Source organism: Chelonus insularis, unplaced genomic scaffold (assembly GCF_013357705.1).
Source record: "Chelonus insularis isolate UGA/USDA-ARS -01 unplaced genomic scaffold, ASM1335770v1 contig_58_pilon, whole genome shotgun sequence".
Lineage (NCBI taxonomy): Eukaryota > Metazoa > Arthropoda > Insecta > Hymenoptera > Braconidae > Chelonus > Chelonus insularis.
Window position 1 is genome coordinate 134995 of NW_023276656.1, and position 22280 is coordinate 157274.

Below are 22280 nucleotides of genomic sequence, written 5' to 3' on the forward strand. Positions count from 1 at the left end.
TATCCAGGAAAATGCTAGAAAATTTTGTCCAAAACTAAATTTAAGTTCTTTTGTTATACCACCGTACATCTGTATAAATTAAAATAATTCATACAACGTGTGTTCTATAAATATCAAAATACTATACACGATATCTTAAAACATTTTACACATAAATAATGTCATATTTTTAATGTGAATAAAAATAACACATCGTGAAATATGCTCCCCTTGGTCATAGTCATATGATCATAGTCCAGTAAAGGTGTAATTGAATTAGCAAATCTAACCTCCCATTTTGAACCAATGCTTCTTCAAAATTACGCAACGATTTTGAAAAAACTATTCGCCGACCGAAAAATGTACGCGTCATTTTTTTTCTGTTATAAACAATTTTTGCCTGCTCGAACCCACGCATTTTAATTAATAAGTTTTGAAATATTCAAAAATCGACAATATTTTATAGAACATTTTTTATTCTTTACAGTGCAACAAAGATTTTTATCACCTCACTTTTTTTATTTTTGACTTATTTTTTGAGATATTCGAACTCAATAAATGAAAAAGATCGTGTTTACTATTTTACAGTTACCATGCAAATTTGTTGATAGTGCAGAATTCTTTTCAATCGATCTTATAACGATTTCTAAGTATAGTATTGATAAATTAAAAAAAAATTATAAATAAAAGGCTTTAATTGACAACAAACTATGTAATTCATAGGAGAAAAAGTACAACGATCAAATTTTTCGATTTATCGTAAAAAAATTATACGCATAATGTCTCAATCTCCGATGCGTTTTCTTCTCAGATTCGCAGTGTAAAAATTGACTGCAAAATGTCATTATTTATGTATGAAACTGTTATGTGATTAAACTCCATGTCTACTATTATGAATGAACACCTTCATATTTTAAAATCTATCATATTAAATACACTTTATAAGTGCAGATACTTGATTTTTGGCATACAACGAAGAACGTTTCACAAAATGAAAAAAATTTCATACTGTTTTGCTTGGATAATTAAAAGATGATTGTGATGTAGCATAAAAATATGCGGTTCTAAAAGTTCCATCAAAATAAAGTATGACTGACCATGCATGTGTGATGTCTAGATTATCACTAAAACACAAAGTTAGATTTTATGAAGAATCACCTTGTCCTCATAACTAAATTAATGTCCACTTTGATGAATTAGTTTCAGTGAAATGCAAAACACAGTTTTTTTGCATCCAACATCAATATCTTCCATTATATAATCTTTATGTAATCATATTTATTATTGCGGTTTTGATTTTTTATACAAATTATCAAGGATTTATTTATATTTTTATGTAGTTTTGATTTCTATATATTCTAAAATAAAATATAATTCGAAATGAAAAGAAAATAGTGTACTTCAAAAATTCATTGCTCTTTTCAAATTATCATTTATTGAATTGATAAAATCGAGAAGAGAAGCTAAAAGTGATAGTAAGTCAACCTCAAACAATAATCAGAGGATAGAATACAATAGTTCTTAAACGTAAATTGCTTTTCGAATCATCAAATTCCCGAAGGAATTTGGTACTTTAGTCTTTTTGCTTCTGAAAAAAATCGTATAAAATTTCAATAGAGCACAATAATATAAAACATTATTAATAAATTATAACATGAAATTATACTTCCACCGAAACATAAAAATTTTAAATTTTTAAATGAAAATTTCTCGTAAAAAGAAATGAGCTCCTGTCATAAGCAGACGAGAAAATATAAACTGCACGCTTATGGTTTTTTGTGTGGTCTATTCAAATGGATTTTACAACACCTGCAAGATTTTTATCAACTTTTTTTTTGTTACGCTAGCCATGTAAAGAGAAAGAAACATTTTAGAACAGTATACATAAAAGCGCGTTTAAAAGGTTTGATATCCTGAATAGAAAAATATATAAGAACGTAAGGCAAAGTATACAAATAAAATCAATAGGTGGCGTTAAATATTTATACAATAACGAAAAAAAGAAAATAGGTCTGAGCACACTTTGTCTGTGCTAACACGACGAACTTTCAATTAGTAATTGTTTATAACAAATTTAAATAGTTGTAATCAATGTTTGTTGAAAACATCCAAATACATGTGATATACACACTACTTATTCAATAGATACAAGTTTCAATTGTTTATAACAAATTAATATTGTTATAAACAATGCGTAATTGTTAAGAGTCATATTTGGTTGTGAACGATAATGTCTAGTCAATATCCACTTAATTTTCAAATGTAATTGTTTGACTTAAAAGTATTTTAAATAGCTAATCTTTTCATTTTTTTATTAGTTATTTTGTTATAAAAAAAAGAACGGCTCGATCGAATTCGTTCAAATTTCTTTCAGATTTTCTTTATAATAATATCTTTCGAATTAATTTTGGTTGAAGTTGATATCATGATCCGTTCTTAAGATATCGAAAATGAAAAAAATGCTGACGTCCGTACGTACAAACATACATACATACATACATACATACGTACACATACATCATTCTAAAAATATGTCAGTATGCTCGCAAATATCTTGAAACGTGGAGATTTAATGAAAATTCAAATTTGACCTATCGACCCAATTACAATAACTTCCTAATGGGAAGTTAATAAAGAAAACAGAAGAGAAAGAGGAAAGAATTCATTAAAGCTTTGACTTTCGGGATAAAGCTCTTTAATTTGTTGACGAATAAGAAATTTCGATGGCAGCGAAGGTATTACGTAGCAATGAATAATGTTAAAAGCGAAATTTTTAATGACTTACTTAAAAAGGCCTTTGAACTACACGTTTTACCATATATGTCGAAAGTCATGACTCGCGAGATCGAATACACTAGACGCCTTATAGCTTTATTGATTTTTTTATTATTCGAAAGGGTTCAAAGGATTTCAATAGACCTAAGAAATCGACAGGAGGTAGAATATGTCAGAAGAAAGAATTCTTGGTATGGGTGTTTCTATCGATTGAAAAATATGTAGCTTTGATATTTATCGATTTACGAGCGATATAAATTTTTACAAAAAGTTTTGTTGAAAAGAAACATGGCCTGGAATCATCCATAATTTGTTAGCGGAACCGCGTTTGGCTTCTGGTGGATTGAATTGATAATGTGGTATGCAACCAGCAGCTCTAAGCTTTTCTTGAGTCTTCGAGGCAGATCGATTTTAATTTAAGATGAAGAACTTTAGTAAGATGAGCAAAAAGGGAAAACCGAGCACCTAAGTGTGTAGAAATATGAAGAGAGTTTTAATTAAACGGATTAAAAAATTAGTAGTATATCTCGACAGGAAATGAATATCATTATGATTTTCGAATAAAATTTAATAATGCATTATTTATTTTATTCCTTTGGACTCTTTTAAATTTAAAATAAAAATCAGAATATCGGAATATTACTACGATAAAAATAGTTAAAATAATAGGAATACGTAGACTGCATCGAGATTCGGTGTATCATGTCACGTTTAAATTGGATTTTATTCGGTGGGGAGTGTAAAGGAACCGAGCTAACTTTCTCCCTCGTTCTTCGTGATCCTTGACGTCTCTCTGTCTCAATATGCCAGCTTGGAATTTCCAATTCTGCCGTCTGCTGTCTTTCGATCATATTTAAATTGTTTTTTATATTAAATTTATAATTATGAATTTCACCGATGTTAAAGACAATCCTTTTCATTCATATACATTGGTTTCATTTCATAATCAATTGGTTTATGATGGAAAAAATAATTTCAACTATTGCAATGATAAAAAAATGATGATAGTGTAACCAATATTAAAAAAATTATCAAAGTATCAGATATACTAGCTTTTGTTTCTCTTTGTTTCATAAATTGCTAGTAACTACTAGATAAACCAAAGAGAAGTCGTTATAGAGTAATGAAGAACATAAAAGCATACAACAAATGTGTCAATGTTGATGTGAGTGCAGCAGCCTTACGACGGTAGAACAAGACATTAGCTTTACAGAGCGGAAGAAAACGAGGTTTGGCTCGTATCCTATTCCTCTTCGACGTATTTCTGGCTACTTTCCAAAGTGTTATCCCTTCTACTTTTATCGAGAGAAAAAAAATAAGAGTGTAAAAGTGCCGGTGAAATACCGTAAACCACGAAAAGGTTCCTCTTTCTCTACTTACGTGGCTATACATTATTAACGATTGTCGAATGCTTTTTCTTTACTGTCATCTTCTAAAAATTATTGTTTCTGCCATTAAATCTTATATAGATTCATAGATTGTCACTTTATTCATGAGAGAAAACTTTTTGTATTATTTTTTGCTTTTAACTATATGAATAATTAATTTGTTAGAGGCCAATCCTAATCCTTTCTCGTGAAATACATGAATTTAAATTTTTTTATCATATACAGATATCAGTAGGTTTATCTAGGATTTATTAATGTACACAGACAAAAGTTGACTGTTTAATCATGTCGTCAGCACTCTCCACACGCGCATTCATCGCTCAACTACTCTTATCCTGGGAAATTGACGACGAGAGAAATGCGTTGAGGATTTTTATTGAAATAAATGGCAATGAGCAAGTAAAGTATGAAAGCAGTTGTATATAAATTTTTCATAAAAAAATTATATTTTCAATCGTCAAATATTTTTGATAATTTTTACTTCCATTATATTTGTGGAATTACTTGATTACTTTACTTTTTTATTCTCATCCTTCGTTGTTTTAGCCACTTTTTCCTCTTATGTTCTCATTTTCTTATTGATTATTGTTACTAATTACACTTGTGCACGCGATCAACAGCCGACTTATTTTTGTCTTTTCTTCAAGATAACTACAAGGAAATTTTCTATTAATTTAAAGTCTTTAGAAATTCTTGCTCTTTTAAGAAGTTGCACTTGCAAGATTGGCTTACTGAGACTGATATTTGAAAAAGTTCGATTAACTTGGATAGTATCGTCAAAGAAGGAGTAGTTAACAACGAATAAATTCTTTTCAAGTTTTTTTTGTTCTCATTAGAGCTATTTTCTATCAACTAACAAAAATATTTGATATATATGTTTTTGCTGCAATCTCTTCTATTTTTAATTAATGATCATATGTGATTGATATACGTTACGAATCGATTTCAATATGCTTCCTTTAAATTTTTAATAAAATTGACTTACTTTTTGTATTGACTTTTGTATTATTCGACTCACTTACGATACAACTAAGAAAGAAACATATTATGAGTTTCGTTAATTTTTGTGGCAATTTATAATTTTGTTGAATTTTAGTGCACTCTCTGAATAAGATGATAAATGATCGCGAAAAAATCCGATACTATACGTTTTTTTATTAACTTTGGTTACCTATATATCACAAATATAAAGATAAATAACGACAATCAATGATTTAATTAATCATATCAAATCTTAAATGTTTCACTTAAAGAATCACTAATTAATATACCTTTGGAATCATGAATGCAAGTAGTTTCTGAATACTTTTTATCAGTCTCATTAGAAAATAAATTGCCCTCGTTTAGAGGTTGATAGACCATTTTAGAATCTTGATTCACTGTACGAACTAATATAACTATTTCTGCTTCTGTCAGTCTATTACTCCAAAAATCACTTTTCATTAGCCAATTCTGTCCTTTATTTTAATTAATTGTGTTATATCCTTCAATATTCTTTAAAATTTTCACCATATCCTGGTACCTTATTCCTTCATGTTCAAACATTATAGATTCGTGTGATTCGCCAACAAAACTCATGTCCAATTGAGTTACTACATTTTCATACTCCATTGGTTTATCAGTTTGAGTTGAAGCATCTATAGTTTTAACTGGCCACAATTTGTTCCAACAGCGATAAATAGTTAAACAAGGAACTTTATCCCAAGCTTAACTAATCCAAGATATGGCATCCTTAATAAAGATGTTTTTTGATTGTTCTTCTACTAGAATACCTTTTTCTTATGCTTGCACAAGGGAGGATGCAAATTAAGATTTATAATTACGTTTATTCATTTCGATGATTCCCTGATCGAGTGGATGCACAATGGAAGTGACATTCGAAGGTAAAAAAAACAACTTCAATTTCACCCACACGTATAAATTTATGACCAGAGAAATTATCAACGAGTAACACAGCTTTGAGAGGTAAATTTTCACGTTTTAAAAAAGCAGTAACGTCAGGAACAAAATTATTTTTGAACCAATCTTCAAAGATTTGTTTGTTCATCCATACACTTTTTTGATGACTACCCAGTAAACACTGTTATATTGTAGTTATATATCCTTAACATAGTTTTTGTTACATATTTTATTACAGTTATGTACCATAGAAGTAACATAGATGTTAGTATTTCCGCCTTAATTATATAACATTGTTTTATAACTTTGTTATATTACAGTAATATTATGGTTACATAACATTTTCATCAACATTGATATTGTTTAAATTGAAAAAAAAATTGTCAGCAATGTATTTTTATTGGATTTCATTGCTTTTGTTTACTATTCTATTGTTTTTTAAGTGTTATTTGATTTCTTTAGTGAAATGAATTTTTCCTATTTGGGCGAATTCGAACCTACGAACGCCCGCTCGCACGCAACTTGAACCTACGTTTTAACCCACTAGCCTATTCTGATACTTAATTCCCAAATTGAAAATAGGCCCATATAAACATATATTTTAGTTACATGTATAAATATATGGAAAAATGAAAATAATTGTGTAAATTATAGTTCATTTCAGTTATTTTGTAATAATTATTATATATAATGTCTTCTTTTTATTTTTAATTGAGATTTATTCATTTTTGAGATTACAGAACATTTTGTAAATGTCTTAGGTTAAACAAATTGATAAAAAAATACTTATTTTCTGAGTATTAAATATACATAGTCAATAATAAAGTGAACGAGAAATTCTCTGATAATTTAGGTACACAAATAGTTCTTGAACTGTAAAATATCCTTATGGCTTAGAAACAATTACCCTGATCTGCTATCAATCTCAGTTTATCTACCCATTGAAAAAAAAGCAATTATAATCAGAATTTTGTAATGTTACATCTGTAGAATATGCCGTCAATACAAAGAACGTATGTAACATCGATGTGGCGATGTTACATTCCAAGAACATTGCGCGTATGCAACAAATGTTACCTAAAATTAGTAAAAATATGTTATGTAACATTTAAATAACAGTTGCATAACAAATATAATGTAACATAGAGATTACAGTGTTATATCATAGAAACATAACATTAAATAACAAAAAATATATACTACACGGAGAAAAAATTCCGTTAATTTTTATTTAAAAATCCATACAAAAATTACCGTGCTGCTCAAGAATGTGAGTTCAAACTTACTGAAAAGTAAAAAGTAATGATCAACATACAAAAATTATAAGTTACATAAGAAAATGTATCATTCAGTTTTTTGAAAATTACTTTGGCAGCACCAGAAAATTTAGTGTTCCACAGCACCTGAAAATTGAGTAACGTTAGCTGTGATAACTACGTTACCGACAAACAATTTTATTTAAGTTTAGTGATAATTTTTTTGGTTATATAAACAAATAAATAAATAAATTAGGTTCATTGATAATTAAACTTTCTTAACTAATTTAATTCGTTGGAATAAATACGGCACGTTTTACAATACTACCCTCCTATCCCTACGATCGGGATCTTACGCAGAAAACCTGTGTCGTCGATACAACCACCCGCGGCTCTCCGAAGAGATCTTCCTTCCGCTCACGGTGGCCCGAGAAAAATCATATAAATGACTTTTGTCTCGGCCGGGACTTGAACCCGCGACCCATCGTGTGTCAAGCTGACGCTTACCCATGAGTCTACCGCGTCAATCCGTTTAAGTTTATAATAAATTGTTATGATATAACGTGTTGCCGCCAATATTAAATCGTAACGAAAAATATGAATGTCATCTTTGTTTATAGTATGGAAAAAGTAACAATAGCACTGAGGGCGTTCACACAATCAAAAACAAAAGCCGTAAGATGTACGCATGCGTACAAACCAATTTTTAACTTATTATGATGTTAGTATGCACGCTTACGTCTTAAATTGTACGTTACGGCTTATGTTTTTGATTGTGTGAACGGTCTTACAATACAAAGAAAGATTGTGTTGGACCGATAATTCGAAGATTCCCGACCCAGCACGGAAACTCTCGAGAATAGAAAAATTTATAGGAGAGCACCCGAATTTTTCCTACCACACGGTTCATAATAAATTATATACAGATTCTCATTTTTTTCTAGTCACTTACTAATTTTTGTTTAAAGTTTGAATAAAAATTAATATTTATCGAATATTACCGTGCTGCATAAGAATTTTTACTTTTACTCTTTTTAATAAATATTGAATCTATAACAAAAATTTTAAAAGGATTACTAATTTTTCTTTGAAGGTTGTCTTAATTTTTTAGGGAATTGACATTTGCGCGTGGATTGTTGTGCTGAGCACGGTAATTTTTATTGGAATTTTTTCTCCGTGTACTAGTATAACAGTGTTATATAACATGGATACAACATGCATGTAACGCTAATTATATTGCCATTAGATAACTTCGTTATATAGCTACAACGTCACATGGGTGTGATATCTGCAATATAAACTTGTTACTTTGACAATATATTACAGTTCTATAACATATATGTAACTTTTCGTTATATAACTTGTTACATATTGTTACCTTTGTGTTATATTGCTGTTATATTCAGTGTTTACTGGGTATATATAACAGAAAGTGGACTTTTTCAATTTTTTAGTTTACGTGGATTCTTTGATTTTTCAATTACGAGTAATAGTAATTTCATGGAACCATCAGTGTTACAACAAAAACCAATGTTGATTCTGCCTTTTTTTTCTCCAATCCTGATATTTCAATCTCATCATCTTTCACATATGTTCTGTCAGGCATATCTTGGTAAACAAGTCCAGTTTTATCGAAATTGAAAACTTGTTGACGAACTAAATCTTTCGTTGTAATCAAATCTAAAAACGCTTTTTTGGACTGTGATGCTCCTTCAATGTCAGCTGATTTTATTTCACCAGAAATATTCACCTACTTCACCTTTTTACGTTTCTTCCATCTTTCCAGCTAACCAAAACTTCCCTTAAACTGGTCACATCCACCCAATTGTTTATGAAGAGCTAAAGCTTTAGCACACAAAATTGGACCTGAGATAGGAACTCCAGCGTGTCTTGCTTGCGTCATCCAGATAAAAAGTGCATTATCCAGTTCCTGATTAATTATTCTTTTCGTTTTTTTATCTTTTAAGCCAGGTTTATCAGCATGTTGTAAATATAAAATTAATAGCTACTAAAAATTTATGATAAACCTATGACGAAAAGGATTTAACGTTCTGATATGAGTTGTCAAACACGTGTTGGACAATCACATCCTTTGTTTTGAATGTTTTCAAGCGTTGCAATCTTGTCAATTTTCTCAGTTTTCGTTTTATGAACATCGTATATATTTTTGACGCCCGCTCCAACCAGCAAAAACCTCGGCTTCGTCTCAGTTTTGCAAAAGTCGGCGAGCGACTTCGCTAGGTTGCCGAGAGGGCACGCTGATGCAGGCCACAAAAATAAAAATTATATATGTATATATATATATATATATATACATCCGACTGCAAGCGAACCGCCGTGAACGTTATTTGATTGATAAAAAATAATAATTCAACGTACTTTCGGCTGGGGATGAAGAAAAATAGGAGATTACGACCCAAGGCCAAGAAATCCAACTTTCTGGCCTTGGGTCGTAATCTACTATTTTATATTTAACTTGCCTTAATTAGGCTTTTGTGCTTTTTTAAACAGGCGTATGTGCGTATGTCAACATTTTTTTCGTTTTCGATATCTCAAGAACGGATTGTGTGCTCAGACCTATTTTTATTTATTAGCTTTTAGCTATACTGTTTTTTCGTGTACTCATTGAACCCGCTAAACTGTCTATCGATAGTCTAATCTAGCAGATTATACTGAGGTCAATGAATCTCTCTTTTCTCTGCTATTTGTCTTTTGTGGCAAAAGTTACCGAACAACAGGTTACTTAGAGATTAAACTATGAAATAATTCCCTATTTTTAAATGTAATATAACCTACCATACCTGCAATAGCGTATGTATTGAGTTAAAATGCAAATAAAATTTCAACTCGGGTAGTGCTCTATTTCAATGGCATAAAAACTTACAGCGTTGAAAGGGAACGATGAAATATTGTCTTTATCAAAAATATTCGTTAGTGATATTTTGAATATAACGTTATAAATTCAATATTTATTAAATGATTTATTTCTAAATTAAAACTATTTACAACAAATGTGTAGAATTTAGGTTAATAAATTTTGTATCAATGGTCTTAGTTATTTTTGGTTTTTTTTTCTTCAAATTTATTTCATGTATTCCTAGGAATTTATCAGAGTGAAAACTACCTTGATCATTCAAATATTATAAACAGTGACTGTTTGTATTCTTTACACATTCATGTTTCAGAACATCACATCTCGGTACATCGTGCAATAATAAAATCCCTTTGGGGAATGATTCATATACATACGAGAAAGTCTACTAAGCAAGCTTTCAGTATCCGATTTGCCGGAGGGATAGAAGAGAAACAAAAACAGTAGAAAAGGATGAAAATTGTAACTTGGCCTGTATGCATACATGTGGAAACTCACGTCTTTTTGGCTTCCAAAGAGACAAAAACCCCGTGAAAAGAAAAAAATAAGTCTAGGCAGAAGAACAAAATAAAAACTATCTCCTCTTAAGAGATAAAAAAAAGACTATGACCTTTCGTCTGAGTGATACTGTAAAAAAGAATGATCAAGACAGAGTTTTTTAAATGTGTAAAAATATAAACTTATAAGAACATTGCTTCTCGTCTGGATTTACAATAACCACTATTGTGCTTTAAACTATAAAAGTCAGCTGCATGTCGTCTTAGAACACAAGTAGAAGATTATTTCAACTGTTATGTGGTTTCACCCTAACGATGCAAGAGAAATGAAGAGAAGAAACAGTGAGATCATGGTAAAGCAGGAAAATAGATGAAAGATCTGTAATGGCAGCTTTACACTATTGCACTGAATGCTACGACTGCTACTCAATGCAATTCAGATTCCGAGCTATTTCTTGCCACAACTTGATTCGTATATTTCAAATCCTAGTGGATTTCTACTCCTAACCACTATCAGACTGGATAGTTTTAAATATGTCATTATTTGTACTATTCATATATTCTTTTCAATCCACCTCTAGTACATTATTGAACTTGTATAATAAAAGAACAATTCGAGTCAAATTTCAATACTAACTTTAAATTAGTACATGTAGAAAAATAATCAGAGCTTTATCATTTGACTAATGGAGTAAACTTATTTTAGAAAATGTTACTAGAATTCTAGTAAAATTTTATTTACAGTGTGAAACAATTTTTCATGCCATCTGATAGACAGTATTGAAATGACCGAGCTTCAATGATTTTATATACAAAAATACACCGTAGAAAATTTCCGTACTAATTTTAATGTACATATAATGGAAGTTGTTTACATGTACAATTGTATAGTTATATTATTGAACACTTGTGAAGTAAATTTCACATACATATCATTGAAACTTACTTCTGTACAGCCTATACGTACATTGAATTTGACTCAATATCTATTAAAAGTTACACTATGTAAGGGATACCCGAGTAGAATTTATTTTTGGGAAAGAGTTCGCATCCAATTCAAATTTCCTAAATTCAAGTTAGGCGCCAAATGGGATACCACATTAGGCCCACATTGGGAATGTAACGCTTGTCCCTATTAGGACCAAGTGAGGAAAGCCTAATTAAGGCAAGTTAAATATAAAAACTAAGTTTTGTTTGATTATCTCATTTTTTATGATTTTATATTGTTAAAATACTAATTATTAAACGTATTATAATTAAATTTCCGCGAAAATACAGATGCTGAAATTTGTTCCTTGGGGGATTCGAACCTACGATCGCTAGCTTGCTCGCATCTGAGACCAGTGCCTTTACCCGCTCGGCTATTCATTTAATTAAAAGATTATTACTATTATATTAATATGAACGAATCCACATGTATAATCTTTTAAAAGATTTATGTAAATCATTATTTATTTTAAATCTCCATAATAAATAATGTTAATGGTTTAAATATTTTCATGCGTTTAAATTATTTATTTTTTCTGAAACTACAATATATTTCCAGTCAACATAATTCAGTTAAGGTTTAATAAAAACAATTAACTATTGTTGAAAGAAAAAACAATATCTGAAAATATATTTATTATTACAATACTTTGTTATGGGAATCTAAAGAAAATAGTTAATTTAATAAAAAATTTTTATATTGTTACAAATTCATTTTAAATTCATCCTCACAAAGTTTTTATTTGTTCTTTAAACATTTTAATGAGGATAATGTAATGTGTACCTAATTTAGATGTAATTTTTGTTAGCCTAATGCGGACCTGATAAACATTTCCTAATAAATGACGAACTAAGACATCGTTTCAGTTAAGTTTATAAGGTTGTAATTGGGAAGTTATTGGGTAGTGCGAAATTGGGCAAATTTTACTTCATCCTAAAAACAAATTGATCAGGCATAGGTTGGGAATGCCTAATTTACGCTAACCCATTCAATTCCCAATAAGGGCCCAATAGGTATTTAGGCATGCCTAAAATAAATTCTACTCGGGTAAAAGTATTTGACTAGAAGTAACCCTGATATTTATTTATTACAAATAAAGTAAAAAATAGGTCTGAGCACACTTTGTGCTAACACGACGAACTTCCCATTAGTAATTGTTTATAACAAATTCATATTGTTATAAACAATGCGTAATTGTTAAGAGTCATATCTCATCATTAATCATATTATTTTGTTGAAAGCATCAAAATCCATGTGATATACGCATCAGTTAATCGATGAATACAATTTTCAATTGTTTATAACAAGTTCATATTGTTATAAACAATGCGTAATTGTTAAGAGTCATATTTGGTTGTGAACGATAATGTCTAGTCAATATCCACTTAATTTTCAAATGTAATTGTTTGACTTAAAAGTATTTTAAATAGCTAATCTTTTCATTTTTTTATTAGTTATTTTGTTATAAAAAAAGAACGGCTCGATCGAATTCGTTCAAATTTCTTTCAGATCTTCTTTATAGTAATATCTTTCGAATTAATTTTGGCTGAAGTTGATATTTTGATCCATTCTTAAGATATTAAAAACGAAAAAAATGCTGACGTCCGTACATACATACATACATACATACATACATACATACATACACACACACACACATCATTCTGAAAATATGTCAGTATGCTTGCAAATATCTTGAAACGTGGAGAGTTAATGAAAATTTAAATTTCACCCATCGACCCAATTACAATAACTTTCTAATGGTAAGTTAAAAATTATTTATATTATTTTAAGAATTGTTCATTGTTGACATATAATAGAATGAACAAAATTAGCTTGTGAAAATACTGTGAAAAATCCATATTGTAGTGATATGATGCTTATCCTGGGGGAGATTCGAACTTACGACCGCCAACTCGTGTGCATTTATAGGAATTTTATGCGATAGTGCAAATAATTCAATATTATTGAATTTCAAAATGCAATCTATGGAAATCACTCTATTTTTTAAAATCTAGTATCTTACCCACTCGGTTATCGACTTATTAAGAAAATTACCCAGCAAACTAAAAAGTATTCGAATTTTTTATACGTTTCTATTCTTTTAAATCCCTTTTTTCAATACATTACAAAGTATTATAAAGCATTCAAAAAAAATTTCTATACGAAGTAAAATGTATTAATACTTGAATACTGTTTTATACTTTCCAATACGAACTTATAGAGCAATTCGCTGGAATACTTTTGAATCTGGTTAATTTTGCCTGCGCTGAATGCTCTCCAGCACTCACCCTATAGCCAATACGTCTTCGAAATAATGGTTGTAAATAGTTTTTTTTTACTTTAATAAAAAATTTATTTTTTAAATTCACTTAAAGTCATTACAATTTTATCTCATTTGAACCTATATATACTTGAATCGTACTTCTTACAATTGTTTGTCCCAGATAGTTTTTTTCTGGTACAAGCTAATCATTGGAGTCTTCATTAATTTCATTATCACCTCAGATGTCATCTTTATTCTTTCTCTTTTTTTTCGGCTGATCATCAAAGTCTTCATTCATTCCATCTGTAACTTCGTTTTCGTCTTGATTTTTCTTTCTTTTTTTCATTTTTTTTGTACTAGTATCATCTGTATCTGTAAAATCCATATTTTTACAAACATACGTTAGGTTATCAATTTTTATTACTGGAAAGGTAAAAATAAAAAAATATTTACCATACTTCATTTGAGAGATCTTTTTCGTGATGTAAGTTCTAACAGATTCATCTGCCACATCTTCAGTGACTTTCCATTCATGGAGTAGATGCTATTTAATGAATTGTTTTTTTGCAAGTACTCGGATAGGATCCAATTTTTAAATTTCTTTAGTACACTCTGCTGTTCTATTAGATTTCTTTCCACTTATTGTGCTGGTTAATAGTTCCTTTTCAGTGAAAACTGCTGTTGTTAAATCTCGCACTAATACAGACACGGATTTGATGTTCACCGTAGCAGCAGCATATTTTTGTAAGGGTATCCATATTCGATGACCTATATAAATCTAAAATAAAAAATATAAAAATGGTTGGAATTTCATAATTATAATTTGCTATAACGAATGATTTTTTATCATATTGTAAATATTACTTACATTTTCATTGTCTGGAAATTTATCCACAACTACTGGTGACGATTGCTCTTTGACTTTTTGGGGCTGCCGGTTTACCGCAATCGTTTGCACTTTTTCTGTTGCATCTATAGAAAAATTTTTTTAATTAAAATATTTCAGTTCAATAAATTAGTGTTTTCATAAAAAGATGAAAATAATAACCGTGAACGTATTGCCAGTTGGACAAGCTACTTTTCTGCCCAACTCGATTAATTTCTTCTAATTCCTTGAACTCCTATTCTCTTTTCTCCCATAGCTTTTTAAGCTCATTCAATCCACTTCATTTCTGTTGAAATCGACTGTTTTCCATCTTTAAATGATTGATCATGTCTTGATACATTTTTAATTTCTGTATTTTCTTTCAAACATCAATTAATGTATATTAAGATTGTACACAATTTTTTAACTTTAACTCACCATGCTTATCTCTTGTACTTTTTTGGCTTGACTTTCTGAATCGTGTGAATCTTTTCTGGTATCAATTGCCATCGTATGTTGCTTCTGTAAGTCTTGTAGGCGGATGTCTAAATTTTGCATTCCTTTTTTCGACTCATCGTATTCAGCTATCTGTTTAAAAATATGTAAAATGTAAAATCAAAAATGTAATTATAATAATATGATAATGAATAGATCAGTTTTGATATATAATGTAAACTTACATGCTTTGGTTTCTTCGTCTCCTCATTGACTTCACTAAAATCTGATGCCGGATCTAAATGCCTCAATGGAGGAACGACAACCTCTGAGATTCTGCTGCTGTTATCAACGCTTCTTTGGTTTCAACTATGCATTAATATAAGTATCAATATTATTGTAACTAAAAAACATCAAATCACATACACATAAAATATTTTAAAATACTTACCAATAGCAGATACATAGCATTATTTAATAATATTATTTTCTTTGAAGTAAACCTTGGAAAGTTTGGTTTTCATCAGTTTCACATCGAAATTAGAAATATTTTCTAATGGAACATATTTTAGTTCTTTCGATGAACCTTCTTTGCTGGAACACACCACATATTTAAAATCAATTGTTTGATCACTACAATTCACAAAATTGTTTTTTTCTGATTGTAGAAATCGTTAAAACAATGATTGTCACTTAAACTCACAGTTTTTATTTTTCAGGTTCAATATTGAAATCTAATAATATACACAGACACTAATATGTTTGATTACTTTCATTCACAATATTGTTTTTATACACAAAAACTCCACATTGATGCTCAAGGAATTCCAACTTGATACACTTTGTTAGCTCGTTATTTTATATACAACGATACTATTCAAAATCGCGATGCATTCTGGCGAGAAGATCAGATCTGAAATGTAAGAATCCTCCGCACAATGCGTTGCGATTGGTCAACGTTTAAAAAGTGGGAGGCAGTAAATAACTGGAGTGGTGGCGCTACTTGTGTCGTTCATGTTTAAGTGGGTAAATAAACAGTTGAGGATTAGTATGAGAGGTTTTTTTCGCTGTAGATCATAGAACATGGAAACTTTTAACAGAAGTTTTTTTAAAAATTTAAGTTTACCAAAGACAAAATTGATTGGGATGGGATTTTCCCGCGTTCGTTAATTTATCGTATTGTGAAGTGTAAACTTATTTTTATAAAGTGTTGCCCATACAACTTTGGAGGATTATCAACGATTTGTGTCAAAAAACCATTTTGTCGGCAAGTAAAATACATTACATAATAATATGATAACAATCTCGTTGGATGTAGTGTCTTTCATGATTGAATGTATTGAAAAACTTAGTTTGATAATTTTCTACAGGTAAAAATGGCTTCTCACCATCGCAGGAGATATACACAGTTTTTAACACCAAAATATAATAAACGAAACGTTTCCACAGCTACTCATACGTTGTGGACAAAGAAGACAAATGAATATTTACAAAAAATAGGAGATTCTAAAATGTCAGGTATGATATTAAATTTTAGTTATTCATTGGCCAGCCATAAGAGGTGTACGCATTTTTTCTTAAAGGTAGATGAAGGAACTTTGGTTTTTCTCCTTATAAACTTTTGCATGCTGAATCCAAATATGTAAGTGATTTTTTTCTAAAATAGTGCAAATAAAAAATTACACAAGTAAAATATGTTTAAAAAAAGTAATTTTTTAATTTGAAAAAAAAATACATATTGGCCCACAAACAGTGCAATGGATGGACATTTAAAAATTAATAAAAGAATAGGGATGATACCTGACTCAGTACAGCGGTAGAAAAATATGTGCCGAGCGCACTAAAAGGAAGATCTGTCAATTGCGTAGACCCTATATTCTATGCAGAATTACTTTTTTTACTCTAACTTTTATAATAATAAAGTTAGAGTAAAAATAGTTTATATAAAAGTTGTTCTTTTTAGAACGAGGAATATTTTCTATCCGAACAATTTCTCTCTGTTGCTGAGTTAGTTGCATATTTTAGCTGAAAAATGCATTTAAACAATAAAATTGTTTATAATTTTTGAATGCATTATTTTAGAAAAAAATCACTTACATATTTCGATTCAGCATGCAAAAGTTTATGAGAAGAAAAACCAAAGTTCCCTTATCTACCTTTAAAAAAAAACATGCGTACGCCTCTTATCGTTGGCCTACAAATCATATGGAAACTACATCAAATGTAGAAAAACTTGACTGTTGGAAAAGATAGCAGCTTCTCGGAAATTTACCTGGAAACTCTCATCGTTGTTTTCGTCATTAAATAGAAATGGGCTTCTTTCCTATAATACAAGAACAACCAGAGCTCTTAGGTATATTTTCAATGCACTCAAGGTCGAAAGTTTAACAAATCTTTCTTATCTTATGATGCATAATAGTTTATTAAGATTTGCGCAACATGAAGCATATAATCCAGTCAACTGTCATACATAAAAACTGTCTTTTTTTCCATTGTTTCCACCGTAATATTCATTGGAGTGGGACTTGGGAAAAGAATTGAATATCGTTATATTAAGCGCGTGTACGCTCCAACTATATTTTCTAAGTCTTGCTAGCTCCGATATTAGGGAAAAAATCGTCAAAAATCAGTACAAATTTTCGCATTGTTAGGTATTGGAAGACGAAGATTTACTTATAAACTTATTTTTTAGACATTTCAAACTCTTTTATAATATTGTTATGACGCAATAATTGATAGTTAATTAACAAATAAATATTTGTCATTGTGTAATTTATAATAGCGTAATAACATTCTTATTTACGATTAAAAGAATCTTAAAAATTAGTTTATAGGTAAATTTTTGTCTTCCAATACCAAACAATGCCAAAATAATTTTTTCAATGCAATTTTTCTGCAAATAAAAATTCGCAAAAAATCAAAAAACAAGTCATGTTCAATCAATAGAGAATTGAATTCTCTATCGATCGGTATATCTAAAAATCTGTACTGATTTTTGACGATTTTTTCCCTCATATCCAGCGTTGTGCGACTTTGAAAATTAAAGCTAAGAAAATCTTCACCGAGGTGATAATAAAAATATTTAATTTGGGCATAAAAGCATGTTTGGCTTTCAACCACCGTCATAAAAATTTTTATGACTTCTTATTGTAATTTTGAACCGTCTCTCTTGCCCACAGAAGCCTTTTAATCCCTTAACTCTGTCACCGATCTCTCTTTCTTACACTCCTTGATGAAGTGTGTTGTTTCACTTGTACTTATACTTTTCAATGGCTGATGCATGTGCAGCTTTTTTTCAGATGTGTAGCGCATTTTTTTGTAAAATTGCATTCTGAACAATTTTTATTTGAAATTTTTTCTTTCTTATCTATTATAGATTCGAAAATATTTTAATGAAGGGGGTCATTATCGTTTATCTGCCCCTTCCCTATGAGTGACAGAAAATTCGCATTGTCAGTTTTTAATTTCGCGAGAAATTTCTATTTTTTAACACTGGTTATCTTTCAATTTGCCACCAGCATATTAAAAATCATTCATTTCCCTCAGATGACTAGACTAATAGTCCGAAATTATTTTATGCGAAGATCATTTGATTCATTTTCCCATTTTCAGGCAATGATAATAAAGATGATAACATTACGGATGACATTCAAATGGAAATTGAAGAGCAAGTGATGGAAGATAGCATAGTCGAACTGCATGAAATGGATGTTGAAGAAAATAATGATAATACTGAGAACAAACCACAAGAAGGTGGAAAAATGGAAAAAGCAACTAAACCCACTAAGAATCTATTTTATATATACAGCACTATTTTTCGGTCGTTTTCATCCTAACATCAAGCGCGATAGGACTTAGAAAATTGAAAAATAGCATGTGCACGATCAGCATGGTTGAAATATAGAATAAAATGAACAAATTTAAAAGTATTAAATCAGATTGGATAACAAAGCAGTGTAGTATTTTATAGTACATTTCACACCTAGGGAGGGAAAGTAGTCTAGCTCAAACCACGTGTAAAATTACAACCCGAGCCGAAGGCGAGGGTAGTAAACACGTGGTTTAAGCTAGTCTAATTGTCTTCTCTAGGGCTGAATATGATTTTTCGTCATACCTGCGTGGAAAGTTCAACCCCTCTCCAATGGAAAAGTGAACTTTCCGTGCGGGTATGACGAAAAAGTATTAAAACGTATACTTAATCTGTACTTGAGTAAAACAATATTTTTATAAATTTTACAAGTACTTGTTCATATAGTAGACTACAATCTCAATTAATGGAAGTGTATTGAGCATGGTAAAAAATTAACGTTCTCGAAAATATTGAGATAAAGTAGATTTTCGATTAGTATTAAAACGAATTACACCGGACTGATCATAAAAAATATTGACAGATTCAAAAGTATTCAATCGATATGAGTGTTAAGTTAGTATTGGAAAAATTAGAATGCATTAGGCATGGCAAAAAATGAACAGATTTGAAAGTATTCAAATGGATTTACACTTGATCAGTATTGAAAGGAATTGAAACGTATCGATCACGAAAAAAAAATTGACGGATTCAAAAGTATATGAACGCATTGGGTATGAGGTTAAGACTGAGAAGTACAGGAAAGTATTAATAATACATATATGTTTCAATACGATTTTTCATTATTTACGGATTCAAATTATAAATTTTCAATATGTTTCAGTACTTTTTGGTTTGTTGGGTTGTTTCAATTAGATATATATTGTAAAATAAGACCAAATAACAACTTCGGAAAATTAATAAATAAAGAAAAATGTTTATTAAAGATTGACAGCAATTAATTAGAAATCAAAGAATCTGTGCGGTCAACTCAAGTCTCAGTCAAAAACTAAAGATAAACAACTTTCCCCTCGTTGCTATAAATAATCTAATGGTCAAGCAATCGTCGTTAACTAACAAACTGTCGTTAGTCTAATAGTCATTAGATGGCGACATACAAATATTTTACAATATATATATATGTATGGTCATGTGTACATGACCACATACATATGTCAAAAGGACATATCGGAAAATTTTTTGGTGATTAAAAGAATTAATTGTGGGGATTCAAAGACTACAATTATATCTATTATTGTGGTAGTTGTTAAAATATAAATATTTTATTTCTATTCAGAATTGTGCAGAAATATGGACGAACAACTTTTAAGGTTATCAACTCACCTAATGACTTAACCGGCATTAAGCCTGTTTCAATATGCACACTGAAAAATACTCAACACATGTATTGTAATTTTCAGTCAGTGTAGATGAATTTCAAATTTATTAAAATTTAACTAAAATATCGAATTTTACTACATCATCACGAGTAGAATTTATTTTAGGCATGCCCATTGGGCCCTTATTGGGAATTGAATGGGTTAGCGTAAATTAGGCATTCCCAACCTATGCCTGATCAATTTGTTTTTAGGATGAAATAAAATTTGCCCAATTTCGCACTACCCAATAACTTCCTAATTACAACCTTATGAACTTAACTAAAACGATGTCTTAGTTTGTAATTTATTAGAAAATGTTTATCAGGTCCGCATTAGGCTAACAAAAATTACATCTAAATTAGGCGCATAAGACATTAGCCTCCACGCAGAGAAATGTATAGTAAAAATTACCCTCAATTTTATCGTAATTTGGTGACACTGCAGGGTGACGGTAAAAATTATTATACACACTGTAAAAATTTCTGTGCACATCGTTGAATTTACTAAACTACATAGTTATTTTTATTCTAATTTCACCCTAAAAATTACTATGCAGTTTAGTTAATTCAACAATGTGCACAGTCATTTTTACAATGTATATAATAATTGTTACCGTCACCCAGCAGTGTTACTAAATTACTATAAAATTTATAGTAATTTTTACTGTACATTTCTCTGCGTGTCATTAAAATGTTTGAAGAACGAATCAAAAAGTTGTAAGGATGAATTTAAAATAAATTTGTATCAATATAAAAGATTTACATTAAATTAAGTATTTTCTTTAAATTTCAATAACAAGGAATTGTAAAAATACAAATATTTTCAGATATTCTTTTTTCTTTAAACAGAAGTTAATTGTTTTTATTAAACCGTAACTGAATTATGTTGACTGAAAATATATTGTAGTTTTAGAAAAAAAGAATAATTTAAAGGTATGAAAATATTTAAACCATTAACATTATTTATTATGGAGATTCAAAATAAATAATGATTCACATAAATCTTGTAAAAAAATAATACATGTGGATTCGTTCATATTAATATAATAGTAATAAGTTTTTAATTAATGAATAGCCTAGCGGGTAAAGGCACTGTTCTCAGATGCGAGCAAGCTAGCAATCGTAGGTTCGAATCCCCCAAGAAATAAATTTCAGCATATGTATTTTTGCAGAAATTTAATGAAGATACGTTTGATAATTAGTATTTCAACAATATAAGATATGTTAAATTAATGAAAGATAATGTTATCACTAATTTTATCAAATTATTAATTTTTTCAAAGAAATTTTTGAATAATTTGATTAAATTAGCTACTATATTTGTAAAAACTACTTTCAAGTGAAGTAATTTTTACTAAAATTTATCGTAAACCTCGAGTATCTATTGATGAAACATTTCTAGTACATTTTGCTTGACTCGACGATCATCCATATAAGTGAAGGAGTTTCTAGTAAAGTTTTCTAGAATTCTAGCAATATTGCCATGACTGTTTGCTCTGTGTATATGTTACGTACACGCAGAGAAATGTATAGTAAAAATTACCCTGAATTGTGTGGTAATTTGGTGACACTGCAGTGTGAGGATAACAATTACTAAACTGCACAGTCATTTTTACAATGTGAATAGTAATTTTTACCCTCACACTGCAGTATCACTAAATTATCATAAAATTCAGGGTAATTTTTACTATACATTTCTCTGCGTGTAGAGAAGAATGAATATCTTCAACGATTAGGAACGGATTTGCACAGAACTAAAAAACCTTTTTTTTGTAATAAAAAAATTTAGGAGATAGAATAAAACAAATGTTATTATCGAACAATTTCAATCACAC

General features: G+C 29.7%; 1 protein-coding gene across 1 annotated transcript in view; it reads right to left on the reverse strand.

Moving 5' to 3' along the window:
- The window catches only part of LOC118070440 (nicotinic acetylcholine receptor alpha4), a 207036-nt gene that overhangs the window by 7769 nt on the left and 176987 nt on the right, over positions 1-22280 (reverse strand). The window lies entirely within an intron of this gene.